The sequence below is a fragment of the Rhinoderma darwinii genome, chromosome 5, assembly GCF_050947455.1.
Source record: "Rhinoderma darwinii isolate aRhiDar2 chromosome 5, aRhiDar2.hap1, whole genome shotgun sequence".
In the NCBI taxonomy this organism is placed as follows: Eukaryota; Metazoa; Chordata; class Amphibia; order Anura; family Rhinodermatidae; genus Rhinoderma; species Rhinoderma darwinii.
This window is the reverse complement of record NC_134691.1, coordinates 253,015,781-253,040,918: the sequence shown is the minus strand read 5'-3', so window position 1 is coordinate 253,040,918 and position 25,138 is coordinate 253,015,781.

Sequence of the window (25,138 nt, the reverse complement as noted above, 5' to 3'; positions counted from 1 at the left end):
CTGCGTCCTGAAAAAAAGTGTAGTATACGTAGTAAGAAATATCCATGAAACATGGGGTATTAGTTGTTATTTTGGCCAAAATACGCAAAGCTCGCAACCCAACGTCAAGGGTCCCCAGTGCCTTGCGAGTCCCTAACCAGAACTTTTCGTTCCTAATTTAAAAACACAAACAGAAAAAATGGGACATAAATATCAAAACCACAAAAAAGGCCATACTCACTAGGTAGGTGGGTGGGTGAAAACCCGTTCCCATCAGGACGCAGACGGGTCAAAGAATGCTGCAGAAGGAGTGTGCATTAAATAGTGATAGCCCCTCCCACTAGTCTTGAGGGGAGTGGCGGACTAAGTGCTCAAAGGTGTGCGATAAATGTGTGTCAGTGTAGTGCTAGGGTGTGAATGGATGGTAAAAAATAAATATGTATGTATGAAAGTGTCGGAACTGTGTAATAATGTAATAAAAATAAATAAATAAAATAAATGTGATGAATAGGGGTCAGTGCTGTGAATAGTACATGGGGTGTCAGTACTATGTGTAATACGTGGAGGGATAATGTGCTGGTCGATAATGAGCACTTAGTCCGCCACTCCCCTCAAGACTAGTGGGAGGGGCTATCACTATTTAATGCACACTCCTTCTGCAGCATTCTTTGACCCGTCTGCGTCCTGATGGGAACGGGTTTTCACCCACCCACCTACCTAGTGAGTATGGCCTTTTTTGTGGTTTTGATATTTATGTCCCATTTTTTCTGTTTGTGTTTTTAAATTAGGAACGAAAAGTTCTGGTTAGGGACTCGCAAGGCACTGGGGACCCTTGACGTTGGGTTGCGAGCTTTGCGTATTTTGGCCAAAATAACAACTAATACCCCATGTTTCATGGATATTTCTTACTACGTATACTACACTTTTTTTCAGGACGCAGCCGGGTCTTATATGCTGGGAGGGCATGATGTGCTGGCGTTTGGTTTGGAATGCAGAGCAGCCCGCTTTAGCTAACACTAGCAGCGTTACAAATAGGCTGTTATTCGGCAAGATACGCCATGCCTGACGACCAGCACATTATCCCTCCACGTATTACACATAGTACTGACACCCCATGTACTATTCACAGCACTGACCCCTATTCATCACATTTATTTTATTTATTTATTTTTATTACATTATTACACAGTTCCGACACTTTCATACATACATATTTATTTTTTACCATCCATTCACACCCTAGCACTACACTGACACACATTTATCGCACACCTTTGAGCACTTAGTCCGCCACTCCCCTCAAGACTAGTGGGAGGGGCTATCACTATTTAATGCACACTCCTTCTGCAGCATTCTTTGACCCGTCTGCGTCCTGATGGGAACGGGTTTTCACCCACCCACCTACCTAGTGAGTATGGCCTTTTTTGTGGTTTTGATATTTATGTCCCATTTTTTCTGTTTGTGTTTTTAAATTAGGAACGAAAAGTTCTGGTTAGGGACTCGCAAGGCACTGGGGACCCTTGACGTTGGGTTGCGAGCTTTGCGTATTTTGGCCAAAATAACAACTAATACCCCATGTTTCATGGATATTTCTTACTACGTATACTACACTTTTTTTCAGGACGCAGCCGGGTCTTATATGCTGGGAGGGCATGATGTGCTGGCGTTTGGTTTGGAATGCAGAGCAGCCCGCTTTAGCTAACACTAGCGGCGTTACAAATAGGCTGTTATTCGGCAAGATACGCCATGCCTAACGACCAGCACATTATCCCTCCACGTATTACACATAGTACTGACACCCCATGTACTATTCACAGCACTGACCCCTATTCATCACATTTATTTTATTTATTTATTTTTATTACATTATTACACAGTTCCGACACTTTCATACATACATATTTATTTTTTACCATCCATTCACACCCTAGCACTACACTGACACACATTTATCGCACACCTTTGAGCACTTAGTCCGCCACTCCCCTCAAGACTAGTGGGAGGGGCTATCACTATTTAATGCACACTCCTTCTGCAGCATTCTTTGACCCGTCTGCGTCCTGATGGGAACGGGTTTTCACCCACCCACCTACCTAGTGAGTATGGCCTTTTTTGTGGTTTTGATATTTATGTCCCATTTTTTCTGTTTGTGTTTTTAAATTAGGAACGAAAAGTTCTGGTTAGGGACTCGCAAGGCACTGGGGACCCTTGACGTTGGGTTGCGAGCTTTGCGTATTTTGGCCAAAATAACAACTAATACCCCATGTTTCATGGATATTTCTTACTACGTATACTACACTTTTTTTCAGGACGCAGCCGGGTCTTATATGCTGGGAGGGCATGATGTGCTGGCGTTTGGTTTGGAATGCAGAGCAGCCCGCTTTAGCTAACACTAGCGGCGTTACAAATAGGCTGTTATTCGGCAAGATACGCCATGCCTAACGACCAGCACATTATCCCTCCACGTATTACACATAGTACTGACACCCCATGTACTATTCACAGCACTGACCCCTATTCATCACATTTATTTTATTTATTTATTTTTATTACATTATTACACAGTTCCGACACTTTCATACATACATATTTATTTTTTACCATCCATTCACACCCTAGCACTACACTGACACACATTTATCGCACACCTTTGAGCACTTAGTCCGCCACTCCCCTCAAGACTAGTGGGAGGGGCTATCACTATTTAATGCACACTCCTTCTGCAGCATTCTTTGACCCGTCTGCGTCCTGATGGGAACGGGTTTTCACCCACCCACCTACCTAGTGAGTATGGCCTTTTTTGTGGTTTTTACAATGTACTATTAGAACACTGGAGTGATGGTTGCTGGAAATTGGCCTCTATACACCTATGTAGATATTGCATTAAAAACCAGACAGCTAGAATAGTCATTTAGCACATTAACAATGTATAGAGTGTATTTCTGATTAATTTAATGTTATCTTCATTGAAAAAAACTGTGCTTTTCTTTCAAAAATAAGGACATTTCTAAGTGACCCTAAACTTTTGAACGGTAGTTTATATAAGAGCTTTACTTAATATACTGATAGGGGAGTCAGTTATGTGATAGCCCAGGTAAAGCTCACAAACATATGATGACATGTGTTGGTAGCACATGTCAGGCCATCACCCACCAAACACAAGGTATGGTAGGTGAAGTGGTTGGACAATGGCAGTCACATGAACACAAAGGTACAAAATACAACATATCCTGAATACCAAGTAACAGTCTTACCCATAGCACAGTGTCCGGCTGTCTGGCGTCACAACCCAACGCACGTTTCGGCAGAAGCCTTCGTCTGGGGGTGGTGCCAGAGAGTCAGAGTGAGGTATTTGTATTAGGGCGGGCCAGTAGAAATCTAATACTGGCTGATGAAAATAGAAAACAGCTGAGGTGATTATAGAGTGGTAATGTCAGACACAGCATTCAAACAGAGCATGCTGAATTTCTAATGAGTGTCCATACATTCACACTACATGCATCCTGGATCATAGCATGCGTGTTTGTAGAGGCACCAAAGATGTTAAAAGGGTTTTAAAATACATTTCTCACCCTATCCTTTCCCTAAGTACAAAACATATAATGCAACACAGATGTTTATGCAGAAAAGCCACATGATGTTAAAACCTTAAATAAAGTATACATGAGGTAAAATGACAATATAAAGACAGATGCCTGCAACAAAGGATATATCTGCACAAATAAAACACAGTACAAAAAATAACTGAATACACACGCATGTACACACATGCCCACCACTCATTCAATAATGAACAAATATATGCATATAACAATTTATAGATGTACACATATTGTGAAACGACCATGATGTGGTAATAAAGTGAGAAATAATATTGCAAGTAAAGCAAAAGAATGATAAGTATTATACAATAATATATATGGAAATAAAATGTGAAAACCATATATAAGTGATGCAAAACTGGAAAATGAGGATTATTCCAGAAGTAAAAAAGTGAGTAAAATATGTAATACATGCAATACATGCAAAATGGCAAGTAATAAAAAAATATATATTAAAATGAAGAAGTGAAACAAGGAATAACAAATGTGTTGAAATAGAAAAATTTAAAATGTGTCAAATATAAAGTGTGTAGTGCATACTATGTGGTTGATCAAAGATAAATGAGTGGATGAATGAATGGAATGGGGGATGCAAACAATTAATACAATAAATGCACACAAAGATGCACAAAAAGATCTGACTGCGTGTGCGCATGCCACATACGGGCGTGCATGCCAGATGATACAAACATGAGTGAAGATACAAACAGTATCGAAAAAAGTGCATGATCAGCATCTCAGATAGATAGCACAGAAAACCTCACAGGTAGACTCATAGATCATCAGAACAATCTGAAACAAAACTAAGAGGTAAAAAAAAAAGAACATTAAAATAGTATAAGCAGACACCATAAAAACAACAACACGTAGGAGATCCTGACATCATTATAAGAAAGCCGCGAAACCTAATTTTTCATTGAGACCCACTGGTTGAACCGTTTTCAATTTCCAGATCCAGCGGGCCTCTAAGCGCAACAATTTCTTCATAAGGGACCCACCTCTCAAATCTCTTTCAACATGGTCAATACCCATGACATGCAAAAGACCTGAGTCGCATCCATGATACAGGAAGAAATGTCTGGGCATGGTTTTTAATTGTTCCACCATTTCTGGTCGGGTGCCCCTAGCTGCCTCAATCCCATTTACATGCTTTCTTGTCATTATCTTGAGTTCCTTTGTAGTCAACCCGATATATATCTTAGAACAAGGACACTGGGTGTAATAGATCACACCTTTCGTATTACATGTGATGCAAGAATTCAGCTTGGGCCCCCCTCCCGAACACCACCATCATCAGACCCCTGCGCGTGCCTATGCCCAGACGCCTTGCCCAACAGCCCCCATAGTATAATGCCCCCACACAGTATAATGCTCCCATAGCCATAGCTGCCCCCACACAGTATAATGCCCCATAATGTATAATGCCCCCCCATAACAGCCCCATACCGTATAATGCTCCCCATATCAGCTCCCACAGTATAATGCCCCACATAGCTGCCCACATACATTATAGTGCCCCCCATATGAGCCTCTCATACAGTATAATGCCCCCCATATGAGCTCCCCATACAGTATAATGCCCCTCCATATCAGCTCCCCATACAGTATAATGCCCCCCATACAGTATAATGCCCATCCATATCAGCTCCCATACAGTATAATGCCCCCCATATGAGCTCTGACATCTATGCGAGCATGCTTCCGTGGAGTACAGCAGAATACCTGCTGCTGAACTAAATATCGCTGGCATCCCGGCCAGAGTGACCAAGCTACAGACCCCTGATGATGAGTATTGAAACGCGTAGGGTCGGTTGTGAATAGGAATTTTTTAGCATTGGGAACACTAGCATTGTTTGTATACCTCAACACTAGGAGCTTCCAGTGCGGTTATCACGGACTCTAGTGTGAATTAGGGTCAAGACTATTGTTATGCCCATTTTTCAAATGCTGATTCCGTATTGATATTCTTGTTGAACACTGAGCTATAGGAGGTTCACAATTGAATTAGAACTCAGTGTTTATTATTTAATACGTTTTTATACACACGGTGGGGCTTTTTCACAGTGGTGATTGTACCCCTGTTTTTAGAGAGTTATAAATAAATGTTATATTTTACTCATATATTACACCAGTGAATCCTTTAAAATTGTTATGTTGTGGGAGCACAATTGAATACATCTTTGAAATACAGTGAATTATCCCCCATATGTGCTCCCAATACAGTGTAATGCGCCCATATCAGCTCCCCATACAGTAAAATGCCCTCCATATGAGCTCCCCATACAGTATAATGCCCCCCATATGTGCTTCCCATACAGTATAATGCCCCCATATGAGCTCCCCATACAGTATAATGCCCCCCATATGAGCTACCCATACAGTATAATGCCCCCATATGTGCTACCCATACAGTATAATGCCCCCCATATCAGCCCCCCCATACAGTATAATTCCCTTATATCAGCCCCCATGCAGTATAATGCCCCCCATATCAGCCCCCCATACAGTATAATTCCCCCATATCAGCCCCCCATACAGTATAATGTCCCCCCATCTTATCAGCCCCCATGCCATATCAGCCCCCCATGCAGTATAATGCCCCCCCCCCACGCAATATCAGCCCCCCATACAATATAATGCCACCATATGTGCATAATTGAAAAATAGCATAATTACTTACCTATCCCCGTTCCTTCGCCTCCTCCGGTCTGTGCTATGAGTGACTCGGCGCAGACAGGCGCAATGATGTCGCTACATCCCGCCTGCCTGTGTCGAGCCGCTCAGGGCACAGTGAATGCTGGATCAAGGAGACGTCAGCTCCTTGCTCCAGCATTGAATGGAACCGGGGCCTCGGTGAGTGACTCGCGACCCCCCGGAGGTCTTCACACGAATCCCCAGGGGGACGCGACCCGCAGTGTATAATGTATTGTGTTGTATTGTTCCGTTTGCAGTGGAGAGAGGAGGGGGGGGCTGTAATTTAACGCCCCCCCCTCTCCACCGCAAACAGCACAATACAACACAATACATTACAAGCCAACACAATACATTACAAGTCAACACAATACAACACAATACATTACAATACAACATAACACAATGCATTACAGTACAGACTCTGCAGCTCACCTGGAGTCCTCCGCAACGGCTCTTCCACTGCACTGGTTGGAAGACGTGTCACATGACAACACGGTCACATGGTACACTAAGTGTACCATGTGACCATAACCAGGAAGTGCCGGCTTCACGGCACAGAAAATACATTTTTAACAAGCATGCTGTATAGCAACAGGGGCCCGTGGGCCCCCCAGGCTTAGGGGCCCGGTCGCAACTGCAACCGCTGCGACCCCTATAGCTATGCCACTGTTCATGAGGTTTCCGGTGATGCGATCGAAGAGGGGAGTCCCCTTTATACAAGTCGTGGTCACAGTCCCAGCTGTATTCAGGCGGTTGCACTAAGCACAGGAGCTGATAGTGACAGCTCCTGCTTAGAGCATGAGTGCTCACTGGAGCACTCAAAAGCTTTTTCTACAACGACGCCAAAAGAGGTCACTGTGGAATTCGTACCTGAACTGCCAACCATCAAAAGACAGTGGGTGGTCGGGAAAGGGTTAAAGAAAATGTCAGTGAAGTTCCTGTCTTCTTCAGTCATGTTCTGTTTTTCAAGCCTGAACATTATGCCTGGATCTATTTTTTTTATTATTTTTTTTATTTTTTTAAATGTCCAGGAATTTAGATTTTCCCATTTGCGTCTGTACTTGTTTAAATGCAAACACTGTAATACAATTTCAGTATAGTGAATCATTTGTTTGGCAGGTGGAGTCTTTTAAAGTGAGTATTCATGTTAAATTGAAGGTCCATTTCTCATTAACGTTGTCTATATAATCAGTAAATATCAAATCAAGCATATTTGTAATATTCATATCTTATGATTGTACATTAAAACTAATAAAATGCTGCTGCTGATGGATCAGTGTTTCTTATTACATGTCTCTTTTTAGTACTTTGAGGGAATAACTGTGTTTTACTTGAAGTGAACGATGGTCTGATTGTCTTATTAACACTGTAATACTACCTGCAGCCTGGATCATTAACACATGCATTACTTGGCATTCACCCTAACAAAGATTTGAACAAAAAGCCATAAAAGGTCCATCTGCAGCAGATTGCCAAACCGGTCTCAAAAAATTTAAAAATGAAATGAAAATACACAAAAATGTAAAAATATAATGAGGATATTTGACACAGATGTTAAAATTGTATTTATCCTTGCCATTAAATGTTAGTCAAAGAAGGAGCTTTAAACTTAAAGGGCATATTCCCATCACTGTATGATCGGTAGGTGTCCAATCACTGGGATCTGGTCGATCTTGAATATGAAGGAGTTAAGACGCAGATTAAAAGCTGTGTCCCCTTCACTGTTTTTCAAGTGAATAGGGCCAGCTGCCATTCCATATACAGCCAGGTGGCCGGGAGGGCCGTTGTGCAGGGAAAACGTAGAAGTCGATGTAGCACTAAATCAGTGACGCAGCCCTTCTTTTTCAAGATTGGTTGGTGTCCAAGAGAATGGACCCCCCCCCCCCCCACGATCATAAAGTGATGGCATACTGTATCCTAGCAATATGTCATCACTTTAACCCCTTAATGACCAGCCTATTTTAGCCCTTAATGACCAGGCTATTTTTTATGTTTTTCCATCGTCGCATCCCAAGAGCTATAACTTTTTTATTTTTGCGTCGACATAGCTGTATAAGGTCTTGTTTTTTGCGGGACAAGTTGTATTTTTTAATAGCACCATTTTGAGGTACAAATTATTTATTGATTAACTTTTATTAACTTTTTTTGAGGGGGGGGATAGAAAAAAATCTGACATTTCGCCGCTCTTTTTTGTGTCCTAAATCTACGCCGTTTACCGTGCGGTATAAGTAACACAATAAGTTTATTCAGCGGGTTGTTACGATTGCAACGATACCAAATTTGTATAGTTTTGGTATGTTTTACTACATTTACACAGTAAGGCTATGTTCACACGGAGTATTTTGGGGGAGGAATATCTGCCTCAAAATTCCGTTTGGAACTTTGAGGCAGATTTTCCTCTCCCTGCACGCTGATTTTCGTGGCGATTTTCGCGCCGTTTTTCTCCCGCGGCCATTGAGCGCTGCGGGCATAAAACAGCGCGAAATACGCTTTCTCTGCCTCCCATTGAAGTCAATGGGAGGTCAGAGGCAGAAGCGCCCGAAGATAGGGCATGTCGCTTCTTTTTCCCACGAGGCAGTTTTACTGCTCGCGGGAAAAAGACGCCGACGCCTCCCATTGAAATCAATGGGAGGCGTTCTCCGGCCGTTTTTGCCGAGTTTCGCGACGCGGTTCCTGCGTCAAAAAACTCGGCAAAATACTCCGTGTGAACATAGCCTAAAAACGCTTTTTTTTCACAATTATTTGTTTTTGTGTCTCCATATTTGAAGAGCCGTAACGTTTGTATTTTTTCGACGATGCAGTTGTATGAGGGCTTTTTTTTTTGCGGGAAGACTTGTAGTTTTTATTGGTACCATTTTGGAGTAGATGTGACTTTTTGATCATTTTTTAATCACTTTTTTTAAAGTCAGGATTCACAGAAAACAGCAATTTTTCCGTCGTTTTTTTATTTAATTTTTTACGGCGTTCACTGTGCGGGTTAAGTAATGTAATAGCTTTATAGTCGGGGTCGTTACAGACGCGTTAATACCAAATATGTGTAACTTTTTAACTTTATTTTGGGTTTTTTAATAGTAAAGCAGTTTGTAAGGGAAAAAAGTGTTTTTTTCATTTTTTTTTCACATTTTTTTTAAATTAACTTTATGAAACTTTTTTTTAACTTTTTTACTAGTCCCACTAGGGGACTTTAATACGCGATCCTCCGATCGCTATTATAATACACTGCAATACTTTTGTATTGCAGTGTATTACTGCCTGTCCGTTTAAAACGGACAGGCATCTGCTAGGTCATGCCTGCGGCATGATCTAGCAGGCATTCATTACAGGCAGACCTGCGGGCCTTTATTAGGACCCCGGCTGCCATCGGAAACACAGACACTCGGCGATCTTATCGCCGGGTGTCAGTGGGATGAGAGGGAGCTCCCTCCCTCTCTCCAAAACCACTCAGATGCGGTGCTCGCTATTGAGCACCGCATCTGAGGGGTTAAACGGGTGAGATCGATACTAATATCGATCTCACCCGGCAGAGCAGGGACGCTCCCAGCCCTCAGCTGCCTCTGGCAGCTGAGAGCAGGGAGATTTGACAGCTCCCTGCTCTGTTTACTTATTCCGATGCTGCGACGTAAAAAAGTCTATGGCATCGGAATAAGGCCCGTTAGTGACCGACGTAAAAACACTATGGGCCGGTCACTAACGGGTTAAAAGATGGGAATACGACTTTAAAATATATATCAGGCATTATGTAAATTGTGTAAAAGTACGATACATCATATATTTTTTTTAAATTGTACTAGGATATTTTTATTAAAGGTCTAGCCTGGCAAACAAATATATTGGTTAAAAATAAATGTAATACATAAAACCTTATTTAAAAACATTATTATTTGGTATTTGGAATAAAATGGCAATAAATCCTGAGCGGGCGCTATTTGCTGTATTTTCTGACATCCTTGCACAGTTTTTCATAGATTCTTATACAATAATAATAATAATGTTACAATCTAATGTCTCTATGTTTTTAAAATCAGGAAAAGATAATCGTTGACTCATGCCCATGGTAGTTGTATACATGGACCCATACAGCGGTGCACAGATTTTACTATGGGTCGACGATGTATACTCCTTATGCTGTCATGTGCTTCGATGCTTCTTGGGAAAACACTTCCAAATAGGAAATGTATTAATTTCCAGTTGCTTATAAAGCGGCAACATATTTAGTAGTGTTGTACATAGATTATCTTTAGGGTATGTTAACACGCTAGCTGTCATTTACGGCTGAAATGACAGCCTGTTTTCAGAAGAAAACAGCTGCGTCGTTTCAGCCGTAAATGCTCCTCCTCGTAATATACGAGGCGTCTGTGACGCTCGTATATCTTGAGCTGCTCTTCATTGAGTTCAATGAAGAACGGCTCAAATTACGTGGCAAAGAAGTGCCCTGCACTTCTTTGCCGAGGCAGTAAATTTACGCGTCGTCATTTGACAGCTGTCAAACGACGATGCGTAAATTACAGGTCGTCTGCACAATACGTCGGCAAACCCATTCAATGAATGGGCAGATGTTTGCCGACGTATTGTAGCCCTATTTTCAGGCGTAAAACGAGGCATAATACGCCTCGTTTACGCCTGAAAATAGGTCGTGTGAACCCAGCCTAACTCTCATCTGTCCCTGACCCGAGTGGAGCTGCGTAAAATGTAAGTTCACTATCTGAAATGCACACACTGGGCCCAATTTCATAGAAAGGAAATCCACACAATCATTCAGAAAACATACAAACTCCATACAGTACAGGCACAGTATTGGCCCATAGATCTTTATAGGTGCCATATTCAAAAACTGTGGGAAAATTGGCTTGTGCATAGGGCTTAACAGTGAGGAACATCCAAAAAATTAAAGGTAAGAACGGTATGAAATTCCTTCTTGCAATTTCATAATGACTCTAAATAGTTAAAAGGAAGCAAACAAACAAAGAAACCAACATCTTAAGGTGCAGAGTGATATCAAAAAGAAGGTTATGGTTATTTGACTTTGTAACACACAGAAAACATTCAGCAATGCCATAGCACACAACCTGGAACAAACTGTTCTAACTCAGTATTTAGAAGAATATAAAACAAATATTACATCATGTCATTTGATTAATGCACGTAAATAACTTCACATCAAAATACAGAAAAGTAATTAAAAATATACAGAGAAGCTACATCTGGAAAAGAGAGAAACTGCATACTTTACACAGCACACAGGAGTCATTCAACAGATTGGTGTAATGTGACGAATTGTTCTGCAGACAATAGCAAATATTCCGATGCTTACCCACCAATCTGATATCTAAACTGAACAGAAAACATGAAGTTGAAATCTCCGCCATTTTTATGGTGGTGGTCTTCGTGGTCTTGATTGGAGATTCATCAGTGCTGGCAAGGCTCTTAATCATCATTGTAGGCATATTGCCAGAGCACAACAATTTCGGGACTCATAAAGCAGTTTGCAAAGGTTTCTCTTACCTGTACACCATGGTGGAATGACCTACTAGAGCGCCAATTGATGTTGGAGCCGCCAAAAGCTAGTTGGGTGCACCGGTGGAAGCCATAAACTGTGGCCTCCACTTACTAACTATAATCCCGAAAACTCACTAAACAAACAGTCATGCCCCAGTCAGCCTGTGTGTTAAGGATCTGCCAGGCACAGCTTCTGTATCCACGCCCATAGGTAATCAGTCTGCACCTGCTTCTATGTCTGTGAGACTGGCTCCATCTTCCACCACTCAGGATGGCAGGCTTAGGAGTGGAAGAGCCTATCACAGCCTGGCCAGATGGAGCTAGCTCCCGCCCTCTATTTATACCTGCCTTTCCTGTTCCTCCTTGCTTGTGATTCTTCTCTGTTGGTTTCCTGGCCCTGCTGCAGCTTCTTGAACTACTTGTCCCTGCTTCGTATTGACCCTGGCTTACTGACTACTCTTCTGCTCTGCGTTTGGTACCTCGTACACTCCTGGTTTGACTCGGCTTGTTCACTACTCTCCTGCTCTGCGTTTGGCACCTCGTACTCTCCTGGTTTGACTCGGCTCGTTTACTACTCTTGTTGCTCACGGTGTTTCCGTGGGCAACTGCCCCGTTTCCCTTTGTTCTGTGTTTCCTTGTCTGGTTGTCTGTCGTGCACTTACTGAGTGTAGGGACCGTCGCCCAGTTGTACCCAGTCGCCTAGGGCGGGTCGTTGCAAGTAGGCAGGGACTGAGTGGCGGGGAGATTAGGGCTCACTTGTCTGTTTCCCTATCCCTTTCATTACACTGTGATTGAAGACTCTCCTTTCGGGATGCAATTCCCTCTGTGTCCCTCTGTGTGTGGGAGCATCAGGTAGGGCATCAAAGGAAAAGCCTCATCTGATACCATTACAAAAGGGAACTTGATGTTGGGTACCCGGAAGATGTCTTGGAGCTGAAAGAGTCATCTGATCTCGCAGTAATTGCTGCCCAAATTGCAAGGTTAGTAGCAAGGAGAAAAAAATATAAATATTAATACCCAAAAAGTAAAAAAGTTTGTGCCTCTTTTGAAGATTGCTACTAATAAATATATTCGTAATAATGGTCAACATGCAAGAATAACTCACAAAAAAAACAACTCACCTCAGATCGATAAATAACCACTTATTACAGTATCCTCTCTTTAGAGTTACTCTACTAAAATTCCAAGCAGGTTATCAAAGGCCTTCATCGGCATCCGGCATATGGGAAAGAATTTCTCTGAATATGTAAAAAGGAAAGAATGGAATAATTACGTATATATACTGTATTATATACTAAAAAATATAAAGGATACTAACTGTCACGGCGCAAGGCGTGGACCCACTGGGCCGTACTGCGTAGCGAGATAGCAGCTGGCCAACTAGGTACAAAACAATGTCTATAGTCCAGAACGGGTACCTGAGGCAATGTAGACAGTAGCGGAGGCACAACTTGACTTTCACTGTAGAAGGCTTACTGTAGTAGATGCAGCGGAAGACACAACTTGACTCTCTCTGTAGATAGGATAGCACGAGATACAGGGTAAAGGCAGCAGGAATGGGTAACACTGGTAACTGGAAAACACTGGGAGACCATTTGCAAGACACACTTAAGGTAGACAACAATGCTCAGGCAAGGATCAAGTGGGCAGAGCCCTTTTTATAGTCCAGCAGCACTCTGGGCAAATTATTGAGTGATGACAGCTGGACGCGTACTGGCCCTTTAAGGCCGTGCACCCGCGGGCGCACGCGCCCTGCGGGAAACACTCCCAGGACCCAGAAGTGAGTGCCAGTGTTTCCCAGGAGGGAGATGTCGCCGAAAACACAGATGTCCATGGCCGGGGCCGTCAGAGGGGAAGTCTGAGCGATGGCCCTTGGCCATAGACGTTACACTAACCTACGTAACTTTAATGTGCAGTTGAGCAAAGTGCCCGTTATCTTAATTCGACAATAGGATGGACCCAGTATCTGAGTCGCCTTATACAAGAAATGATAATAAATATTTAATCTAAGAAACTTTCATAGCAGAATATCTTGCGGTACCAGCATTACACATTCTTCCTTATCAGTCTAATTCTGGGGTATGTGAACTCGCTAGGCTGCTCTGCCGTAGCAGTGGTCTTCTCTGGAACGTGGGTGCCAGTCTATAGGACGTCTCTCCCGGCAAACCTCCTGAGAACGTTCCTGGATCCTCATGTCGATCCGGGTTGCCAACAGGATAAGGGCATCCAGGGTGGAAGTAAGGTCACGAGCTGCAGCTTATCCTTGATGTATGGAGATGTCCTTGCCAGAAAGTCGCCACCAAGGCCTCATTATTACACACCAGCTCCGCCGTCAGTGTACTGAAGAAGATGGCGTACTCCCCTACAGTCAATTGCCGGAGAGGAGAGAAATAATAAAAGCAACTTTGGCCTCATCAGAGGGGAAGAGGGGAGCACATAACCTGAAATGGATAGTACACTGATTGATAAACCCTCTGCAGGTCTTGCAATCCCCGTCATAGCAAGGAGGTAGAGGTAGTGAAATTTTGCAGGACCAATGTAGGCAGGAGGAATATCAGGTGGTGGAGCAGCGGGAACAGCCAGATAAGTTATGATGGGGTTCACTGCCTGTAGTAATTGATCCTGACGTGCCCGGAGGTCACGCATGGCCATTTGCATAATTTGAACGGTGGACTTGGGGTGGTCAGCGGGTTCCATGGCCTGAGCATACTGTCACGATTACAAGGTATGTGGACACACTAAGCTGCTCCGCTGTAGCGGAGTGGCAGCTAGCCAAACCACAGTCAATGGAAAGTCTTAGCACAAAAGTACCTGCATGAGAGTCCAGACAGACACGAGATGTAGCAGACTCTTTTCCACAAATGATTCGTGACACAGGTAATGCTTGACACAGCTGATGACACTTGGCGTGGCAGATTACACTGGACGTGGCAGATTACACTGGACGTGGCAGATTACACTGGACGTGGCAGATGGCACTCCAACACTAGACTTCAGCTTAGGAACAAATACAGATACAGGATACGGGAAACTGGATACGGGAACACTGGGAACAGGATACAACTAAGGGACCATTTGCTTAACTAACATGGGAAGATAACAACAACGCTCAGGCAAGGAGAGGAAGGGCAGAGTCCTTTTTAAAGTCCAAGATGTAAAGGGATTGGCTAGGGAACTTAGACAAGTGCGTGCGCGCACCCTACAGGACACAGGGGAGAGTTGCCCGCGTGCGCCGGCATCTCTGGGGAGGGAGACGACCGGCATGAAGAAACTGTCCTGCGGTCGCGGCTGCAGGCACAACACTTGCTCCTGTGAAGACATAAGCCTGCTGCCTTTTTCTACACTGAAAGATGTTGATAAACACTTTCCTCGACAGCTAGTCTTTTCCCGCTTATTCTTCTGTCAGGGTTAAAATTAGGCTCTTGAGAGTTCAGTTCACTAATTATTTAGATTTTTTTTATCCATAATATAAGGAAAAATGTAGCTGACACCTTTCTCCTTTGCATCAGTGCTCCCAAAATGGCGCTTGAAGGAAGATGGGTGGAATTTTTATAATCATGTGGGTAGTACAACCCACAGGGGATGTATTACAAAAATTCCCCTCTAAGTTTGTGTTTATAATTGTTGTATAAATCTACATGTACATATTTGCATCAAAAACATGCAAGAACAGGGGCGGACTTCTGAGACGGATTTCTGATGAGGATCCTTAATGGCTGAACATACCCTTATACTAGAGAGTTATTACTCCTGTATATGCATTGATTGTTTTGCGAAAGATAGTTCTAATAGACTCACTTTGTAGTTTCACATATTACACAGCATTGTGTAATTCTAAAGTATGAAGAGTAGTTTAACCTTGTAGTTGATTGATTTACTGATGTATGTATGTATGTATGTATGTATGTACGTACGTACGTACGTACGTACGTACGCACGTACGCATTGTTGCTACGTTGCTTTGCAATTTAAAGCAGAAAAATATTCTGTGCTGAATTCAGGACCCTTCCATTATGTATGTGTGTTGGTCTATTTTACAACCGGACACCTCTCTATAACTGACTGTATCAAAAAGCAACAACCTCCTGCACACAAATAATAGAGGTGTTTTAACTACACTAAGGCTATATTCACACGGAGTATTTTGGGGGAGGAATATCTGCCTCAAAATTACGTTTGGAACTTTGAGGCAGATATTCCTCTCCCTGCACGCCGATTTTCGTGGCAATTATCGCGCCGTTTTTCGCCCGCGGCCATTGAGCGCCGCGGGCATAAAACAGCGAGAAATACGCTTTCTCCTGCCTCCCATTGAAGTCAGGCGGAAGCGCCCGAAGATAGGGCATGTCGCTTCTTTTTCCCGCGAGGCAGTTTTACTGCTCGCGGGAAAAAGACGCTGACGCCTCCCATTGAAAACAATGGGAGGCGTTCTCGGGCCGTTTTTGCCGAGTTTTGCGACGCGGTTTCCGCGTCAAAAAACTCGGCAAAATACCCCGTGTGAACATAGCCTTATGCTGGGATCACACAGAGTTTTTTGCAGGCAGAAAATCTGCCTGCACGACGATTTTTGCGGCGCCGCCGTCAAAAAAAGCAGCAAAATATGCTTTCTCTGCCTCCCATTGATGTCAACGGGAGGTCAGAGACGTAAACGATCGGGCATGTCGCTTCTTTTTCCCGCGAGCCGTTTAATCTGCTGGCGGGAAAAAATGCATCTGTCTCCCATTGAAATCAATGGGAGGCATTTTCGGCCGTTTTTTGTTGCGTTTTCCGACGCGGTTTCCAGCGTAAAAAAAACTCAGTGTGAACTGACCCTAAGGCTGGAATCACACATGCAGTTTTTATGGCAGTTTTTTTTAACCATATAAATGAGTGGATACAAAGAAAGTCAAAATATAATGAAAATACCATTATGTCTCCTTTCTATTGTATCCTGTGTTTGGCTAAAAAAAAAACTGCAGCAAAAACGGCATGTGTGATTCCAACCTAAGAAAGAGTGACTCAATGTTGTGTAAAAGGTAAAGCTACACTCATGGCCGGCCTTGGATACGTTCGACCAGTGCAGTCGCACAGGGCGCCAGCCGCCACACTGCAAGAGGGGCGCCAGCGGGTGTGTGTATCCCCGCGAGCGGGTGTGTGTATCCCCGCGCCGTTGCAACTACCAGCGGGGATACACACACTAACTGCCGTCGCCTTTCCGCCCGTGCGCTTCTTCACTTAGTGGCCGTCGCTACCGCTGTAGCAGCCATGGCGGCTGCTAGTGGTGACCCCGGGCATGAGGGCGGTGGAGCTGCTAGCAGCTGCTGCGGCTGCTATAGCGGTAGCGACGGCACTATAGCAGAGCAGGGAGGTATCACACAGCCCACAGCCCCCTTGTAGATAGCAACCCCCACTTCCTGTAGATAGCGCCACTGTAGCTCCCTGAAGGAACGGAATCCCTGTGTGGCCGGGGATTCAGCTCCTGGAGCGCTGCTTGATGTCTCTGTCCATATATGGACAGTGACATCAGGGGAAACTCCTGAAGCGTAATCCCCGGTCACAGTGTTGCAGACGCTATGACCGGGGATTCCACTCCAGGAGAAGCCAATGACGTCATGGACACAGACGACAGGAGCTTCTCCTGGAGTGGAATCGACGGTCACAGCGTTGGCAACGCTGTGGACGGGGATTCCGCTTCAGGAGTTTCCCCTGATGTCACTGTCCATATATGGACAGAGACATCAAGCAGCGCTCCAGGAGCGGAATCCACGGCCACATGGGGATTCCGCTCCTTCAGGGAGCTACAGTGGCGCTATCTATACTGGAAGGGGTTGGGGGGGGGTCTACAAGGGGGCTGTGGGCTCTGTGCCACTACCTACAAAAAAGGACAACTGTGCAGGAGCATACAAAATACCCAGCTTTCCCGGCGATCAAATAAATGTGTAGAAATAAACTAAGATATAACTTTTATTTAATCTAGCTAAAGGATTAATCCTTTAGCTAGACTAAATAAAAGTTATATCTTAGTTTATTTCCACACATTTATTTGATAGCCGGGAAAGCAGGGTATTTTGTGTGCTCCTGCACAGTTGTCCTTTTTTGTCCTTGCACTACAAGGGGGCTGTGGGCAGTGTGGCACTACCAACCAGTGGGCTGTGGGGCACTACCAACCAGGGGGCTGTGGGGCACTACCAACCAGGGGGCTGTGGGGCACTACCAACCAGGGGGCTGTGGGGCACTCCTTACCAGGGGGCTGTGGGCTGTGTGGCACTCCCTACCAGGGGTCTTTGCCAGTGGCGGATTATCATTAGGGCGTTTCGGGCGGTCGCCCGGGGCCCAAGACTGCTAGGGGGCCCAACCCCCTCATGCCCAGTGGCGTCGCTAGCACCGGAGGGAGCCCCGGTGCCAGGACCGCACCTGTCAGGCGAGGGGAGCTTTGCTTCTACTTAGCAGCCGTGGTCTGTGCTGCTTTAGAAACTCCCCTTCCAGCCCCCCTTCCCTGCTCTAAACATCTCTGCTGCTAGCTGTCGGGACATGGGGGAGGGGAGACTGTCGGCGGGCTCTGTGCTGTGAGCAGGAGAAGAGCTGCAGTGAAGACATAAAAGGTAAGTGCATGTGTGTTTAATATCCATATTCATGTGTTTAATGTCCATATTCATGTGTTTACAAGGTGTACTTAGTGTATAATGTGCATACTCGTGTATAATGTGCCTACTTAGTGTATAATGTGCATACTCGTGTGTACTTTGTGTACTATGCATACTTTGTGTATAATGTGCCTACTTTGTGTACTTTGTGCATAATGTGTGTACTTTGTGTACTGTGCGTACTTTGTGCATAATGTGCGTACTTTGTACTGTGCGTACTTTGTGCATAATGTGTGTACTGTGCGTACTTTGTGCATAATGTGTGTACTGTGCGTACTTTGTGCATAATGTGTGTACTGTGCGTACTTTGTGCATAATGTGTGTACTGTGCGTACTTTGTGCATAATGTGTGTACTGTGCGTACTTTGTGCATAATGTGCGTACTTTGTGCATAATGTGCGTACTTTGTGCATAATGTGCCTACTTTGTGCATAATGTGCCTACTTTGTGCATAATGTGCGTACTTTGTGCATAATGTGCGTACTTTGTGCATAATGTGCCTACTTTGTGCATAATGTGCCTACTTTGTGCATAATGTGCGTACTTTGTGCATAATGTGCGTACTTTGTGCATAATGTGCGTACTTTGTGCATAATGTGCCTACTTTGTGCATAATGTGCCTACTTTGTGCATAATGTGCCTACTTTGTGCATAATGTGTGTACTGTGCGTACTTTGTGCATAATGTGTGTACTGTGCGTACTTTGTGCATAATGTGCGTACTTTGTGCATAATGTGCGTACTTTGTGCATAATGTGCCTACTTTGTGCATAATGTGCCTACTTTGTGCATAATGTGCGTACTTTGTGCATAATGTGCGTACTTTGTGCATAATGTGCGTACTTTGTGCATAATGTGCGTACTTTGTGCATAATGTGCCTACTTTGTGCATAATGTGCCTACTTTGTGCATAATGTGCCTACTTTGTGCATAATGTGCGTACTTTGTGCATAATGTGCGTACTTTGTGCATAATGTGCCTACTTTGTGTACTTTGTGCATAATGTGTGTACTTTGTGTACTGTGCGTACTTTGTGCATAATGTGCGTACTTTGTACTGTGCGTACTTTGTGCATAATGTGTGTACTGTGCGTACTTTGTGCATAATGTGTGTACTGTGCGTACTTTGTGCATAATGTGTGTACTGTGCGTACTTTGTGCATAATGTGTGTACTGTGCGTACTTTGTGCATAATGTGTGTACTGTGCGTACTTTGTGCATAATGTGCGTACTTTGTGCATAATGTGCCTACTTTGTGCATAATGTGCCTACTTTGTGCATAATGTGCGTACTTTGTGCATAATGTGCGTACTTTGTGCATAATGTGCGTACTTTGTGCATAATGTGCCTACTTTGTGCATAATGTGCCTACTTTGTGCATAATGTGCCTACTTTGTGCATAATGTGCGTACTTTGTGCATAATGTGCGTACTTTGTGCATAATGTGCCTACTTTGTGTACTTTGTGCATAATGTGTGTACTTTGTGTACTGTGCGTACTTTGTGCATAATGTGCGTACTTTGTACTGTGCGTACTTTGTGCATAATGTGTGTACTGTGCGTACTTTGTGCATAATGTGTGTACTGTGCGTACTTTGTGCATAATGTGTGTACTGTGCGTACTTTGTGCATAATGTGTGTACTGTGCGTACTTTGTGCATAATGTGTGTACTGTGCGTACTTTGTGCATAATGTGTGTACTGTGCGTACTTTGTGCATAATGTGTGTACTGTGCGTACTTTGTGCATAATGTGCGTACTTTGTGCATAATGTGCCTACTTTGTGCATAATGTGCCTACTTTGTGCATAATGTGCCTACTTTGTGCATAATGTGCGTACTTTGTGCATAATGTGCGTACTTTGTGCATAATGTGCCTACTTTGTGCATAATGTGCCTACTTTGTGCATAATGTGCCTACTTTGTGCATAATGTGCCTACTTTGTGCATAATGTGCCTACTTTGTGCATAATGTGCCTACTTTGTGCATAATGTGCGTACTTTGTGCATAATGTGCCTACTTTGTGCATAATGTGCCTACTTTGTGCATAATGTGCGTACTTTGTGTACTTTGTGCATAATGTGCGTACTTTGTGTACTTTGTGCATAATGTGCGTACTTTGTGCATAATGTGCGTACTTTGTGCATAATGTGCGTACTTTGTGTACTGTGTGTACTTTGTGCATAATGTGCGTACTTTGTGCATAATGTGCCTACTTTGTGTACTTTGTGCATAATGTGCCTACTTTGTGTACTTTGTGCATAATGTGCGTACTTTGTGCATAATGTGTCTACTTTGTGTACTTTGTGCATAATGTGCGTACTTTGTGCATAATGTGCGTACTTTGTGCATAATGTGGTACTTTGTGCATAATGTGGTACTTTGTGTACTGTGCGTACTTTGTGCATAATGTGCCTACTTTGTGTACTTTGTGCATAATGTGGTACTTTGTGTACTGTGCGTACTTTGTGCATAATGTGCCTACTTTGTGCATAATGTGCCTACTTTGTGTACTTTGTGCATAATGTGCCTACTTTGTGCATAATGTGCCTACTTTGTGTACTAGTGTTTAGGTAGTGTTAGCAATAGTTACGGCGCGGCAGGGTGGTGGTGGAGAAGGGGGGCCCAAGTTTGGGTAACAGCCCAGGGCCCATGGTCTTCTTAATCCGCCACTGGTCTTTGCAGCACCCCTTACCAGGGGTCTGTGCGGCACTCCCTACCAGGGGGCTGTGCGCAACTCGATAGCAGGTGGCTATGCGGCACTTCCTACCAGGGGGCTGTGTGGAACTCCCTACAGGGGGCTGTGTGGCACTCCCTACAGGAGGCTGTGTGGCACACTCTACAGGGAGCTGTGTGGCACTCTTTACAGGGGGCTGTGTGGCGCTATCTACAAGGGGGCTGTCTGGCGCTACCTACAAGGGGGCTGTCTGGTGCTACCTACAAGGGGGCTGTTTGGTGCTACCTACAAGGGGGCTGTGTGGTGCTACCTACAAGGGGCTGTGTGATGCTACCCACAAGGGAGCTTTGTGGCGCTACCCACAAGGGGGCTGTGTGGCGCTACCCACAAGGGGCTGTGTGGTGCTACCTACAAGGGGCTGTGTGGCGCTACCTACAGGGGGAATCTGTGAGTGTTGGGCTAATGGTCATTTTACTGTGAGTGGTGGGCTGATGGTCTTCAAGTGGTTTCCGCTTCTGACCTCCAATTGAAATTAATAGGAGGCAGTAAATTCCTGCGTCGCTCGTTTGGAGCTTTTTTTCCTGCATCTTTTGCATTCGCTTCAACAGCTTAAGAAAAAAAAAAAAAAAAGGTCACACAACGCTGTCAGTTGCTGAAGGAATTTTGAGGCACATTTTGTTTGCTTTACAAAAAACGTGTGTGAACATACCCTACGGGTATGTGCACACGATAACTGGCTTTTACGTCTGAAATTACAGACTGTTTTCAGGAGAAAACAGCTCCGTCGTTTCAGACGTAAATGCTCCTCCTCGCATTTTGCGAGGCGTCATTGACGCCCGTAATCTTGAGCTGTTCTTCATTGAATTCAAATGAATGGGCAGATGTTTGCTGACGTATTGTAGCCGTATTTTCAGGCGTAAATCGAGGCATAATGCACCTCGTTTACGCCTGAAAATAGGTCGTGTGAACCCAGCCTACGGGTGTAGTGCTTGTTCTTAGCCGTTTTCTGTCTTTCTCAAAACAATTTTTGGTAGGGGGGCCCTGAGGAAATTTTATTTTTATAAATTTTATTTTTCCAGTGCTGCCTCGAGTCTGAAAAGGTTGGGAAACTCTGTACTAGGCTACAGGGTCCCGTCATGGAGCAGCTCAGTTCGTCATGGGAACGGGGCCTAGGTGAGTACAATTTTTGTTTTTGTTTGGGGGCACTGTCTACAAGGGGGTGGTGGGAGACTGTATGGCACTGTCTACAAGGGGGAGGGGGGCTGTATGGCACGATCTACAAAAAGGAGGTGGGGGGTTATGACACTGTCTACAGGGAGGCTATATGGCAAAATCTACACGGGGCACTATACTGTGTGGGGGCCACTAAGCGGACATTATACTGTGTAGGGGTACTACAGGTGGCATAATACTGTGGGCACAATTACAAGACAAAATACTGTGTCCTTGAAGGGCTTTCACTATATTATATTATTAAATATTATTATTATACTGTATGGGGGCACTAAAGGGGCATTATCATTTTTTTTTAATGATGGGGTGGCGCGCTGAAAGATCATTTTGCACAGGGCGCCATCTATCCTAGTGCCGGCCCTGGCTACACTTCAAGTCATTAAAAAGAATAACACGGTTGGTCTAAAAGTTATACAATTTCTGCTTTATCTAAACCTCCAGCGTATGACATTATCTCTTCTTCCAGCAGGGCAAGCATAATGCGTCAATATGAGATTCATCTTGGTATACGTTCCTGTTACCTTGAGTTCTTATGTATGTTACCTCTTAGGAAACATATTAGCCGGAATAGCATCTGATCCTTGTGTTCAGACGACCTTACAGGGGGTTTCCCATAAAGGCTTTTTTTCTCCATTTATAATATATTTTCCTAGCACTATCCACAAGTCTGCTTGTTGGTGTTATTGCCAGTTGTTATGAACACAGTTGCAGTCTGCACATGCCCAGCGGTATCCTCCTTGTCGCTGCAGTTCTTTTCTGCTAGTGAATGCACAAGCCACACATGTGCAGATGCATAATACTAACTACAAGATAAAATCCTGATGTGAAATATTATTGCATCTTCGGGGCCAGCAGAGTACGTATAATAAAATACGTAGCTACTACTTTGCTGGTTGTATTTGCACAGTGAAATAGCCAACGATAAAAACAGAGGACAAAGAGAAAATAAGTTCTTGAGATACAGGCAGCATCAAGAGTGCACAAACAGCATTGAGTGATGCTGGGATTTATATAGTAATACATGCTTTTTTGCAGATAAATGTGCACATGGCTCAATATGTGTGCATCGTTAAGGCGCATGCAGCAGCATTTTAACACATTGGTGGACCCAGTGCCAACATTTCATGGAAGGGCTTCCCCATTCCTGATCATTTTCATACCATCAAACATGTTAAAGTGGGATTGGCACAACTAGTAAAGCAGGATAGGCCATCAATATCTCATCAGTCAGGGGTCCGACGGCTGGGACCCCCAGCGATCAGCTGTTTTGAAGGAGCAGTGAAAACTGCTTCTATTTTCTCTTCAAGGTACCCGGCAGTCACTGACTGCCACGCACCGTCATTCAGCTGCCCGATCGCTCAGGAAGCCAGCTAAAACCCGCACCACATATACACTATGGCGCTGGTTTTAAGGACCTCGGACAAGGTTCCCGACAGTCGGCTGTATATAAATGGCCGATGGTCGGGAATCTAGTTAAAATACACATCGGAAAAGGTTCACACAACTATAAGAAATACACATACATCCCTTCAAAACGCGCTTGGCTGCACACTGGCAGCATTACAATAATTGAAATTCCTCAAGGCTTCACCACTTTTCAGTCTGATTTTGACAGCTCTGATTTGGCATCCCCAGCATTCCCTTCTGTTTTTTTTTTTTCAACCTCTTTTAGAATTGTGATGTCTCAAAAGTTATCTAATCAAGCAGACACAAAAAATCTAGCTGGGATTTGGAATTATATGTGACATCAATTGAAACGGGCACAGGTGCCTTTTTTTCTTTGAAGTGAAAGTTTTATTCACTCAATAGAGACATTCATGTTGTGCATGAATAATCATTTCTAGTTTAGCGTTAAGCAAAAAGGAATTTTCAGCACTGTTTTTTCACGTCTTCCTCTTTGCATGCGAGCATGAAGCCTGGATTAAATACTTACAGATGTTCTTTTCACTCTAAGAAAAACTTTCACATAACCTCACTCCTGTCTGTTGTATAATTTGTACTCATTGGTTTTGGCGATTATATAGATGCAACCTTTTTACATTTTCAAGATTAAATTTAAAGTCCAGAGAGTTCAGTGTGGGAAGATAAACATTTGCTTCATGTTTATCGGAACACATGCAAATAGAATTTAGTATAGTTGTGCATGTTTCTTCTCTTTGGATTTTTCTCTGTAACTCCACTTGTATTAACTTTATTACATTGTTATTTGTTTAATAAAATATTCACTTACAATAGCTTGGGGTATTTATATAGCATCAGCAAGTGCTTAAGTGCTTAGTTCTCAATGTAATGTGGCAGTCACCAGGGGGCACATCAGATCCCTTTGTCTACAATATGAGGTAGGCACAGATACTACAGGCTCCCTGTCTCACCATGTAAATGATACAGGCTCAGATAGTACTATCTTAGGGCCTGTTCACATCATTGTCTTTCCATTGAGGGGTTCCGTCGGCTTCGCTATTGATTCCGTCAAAAGCAACGGAACTCTGTCACAGTGGTGACAAACGGAAACCATTAGCAACGTTTGCATCACCATTGAGATCAATGGTGATGCAAACGGAAGCTAAGGTTTCCGTTTGCCTTTTCGTTGAGGGTTACCCCGACAGAAACCTCCGGCGGAACACTTCAACGGAAAGACATCGCTGATGAGAACACAGCCTTACTTTCTCACGATGCGAGAAGGGTAGGAGGATGCTGTAGCTGATGTATTCATTTACACAGCACTAAGCAATAAAAGCTCAAACGTCCTGAAATCAGTGAGAAAAAGCATGACCATATGATTGCAGCAAGATCCCCTTACTGATTAGCACATGTTCGGCAAATCATTCCTAGGAACAGAGA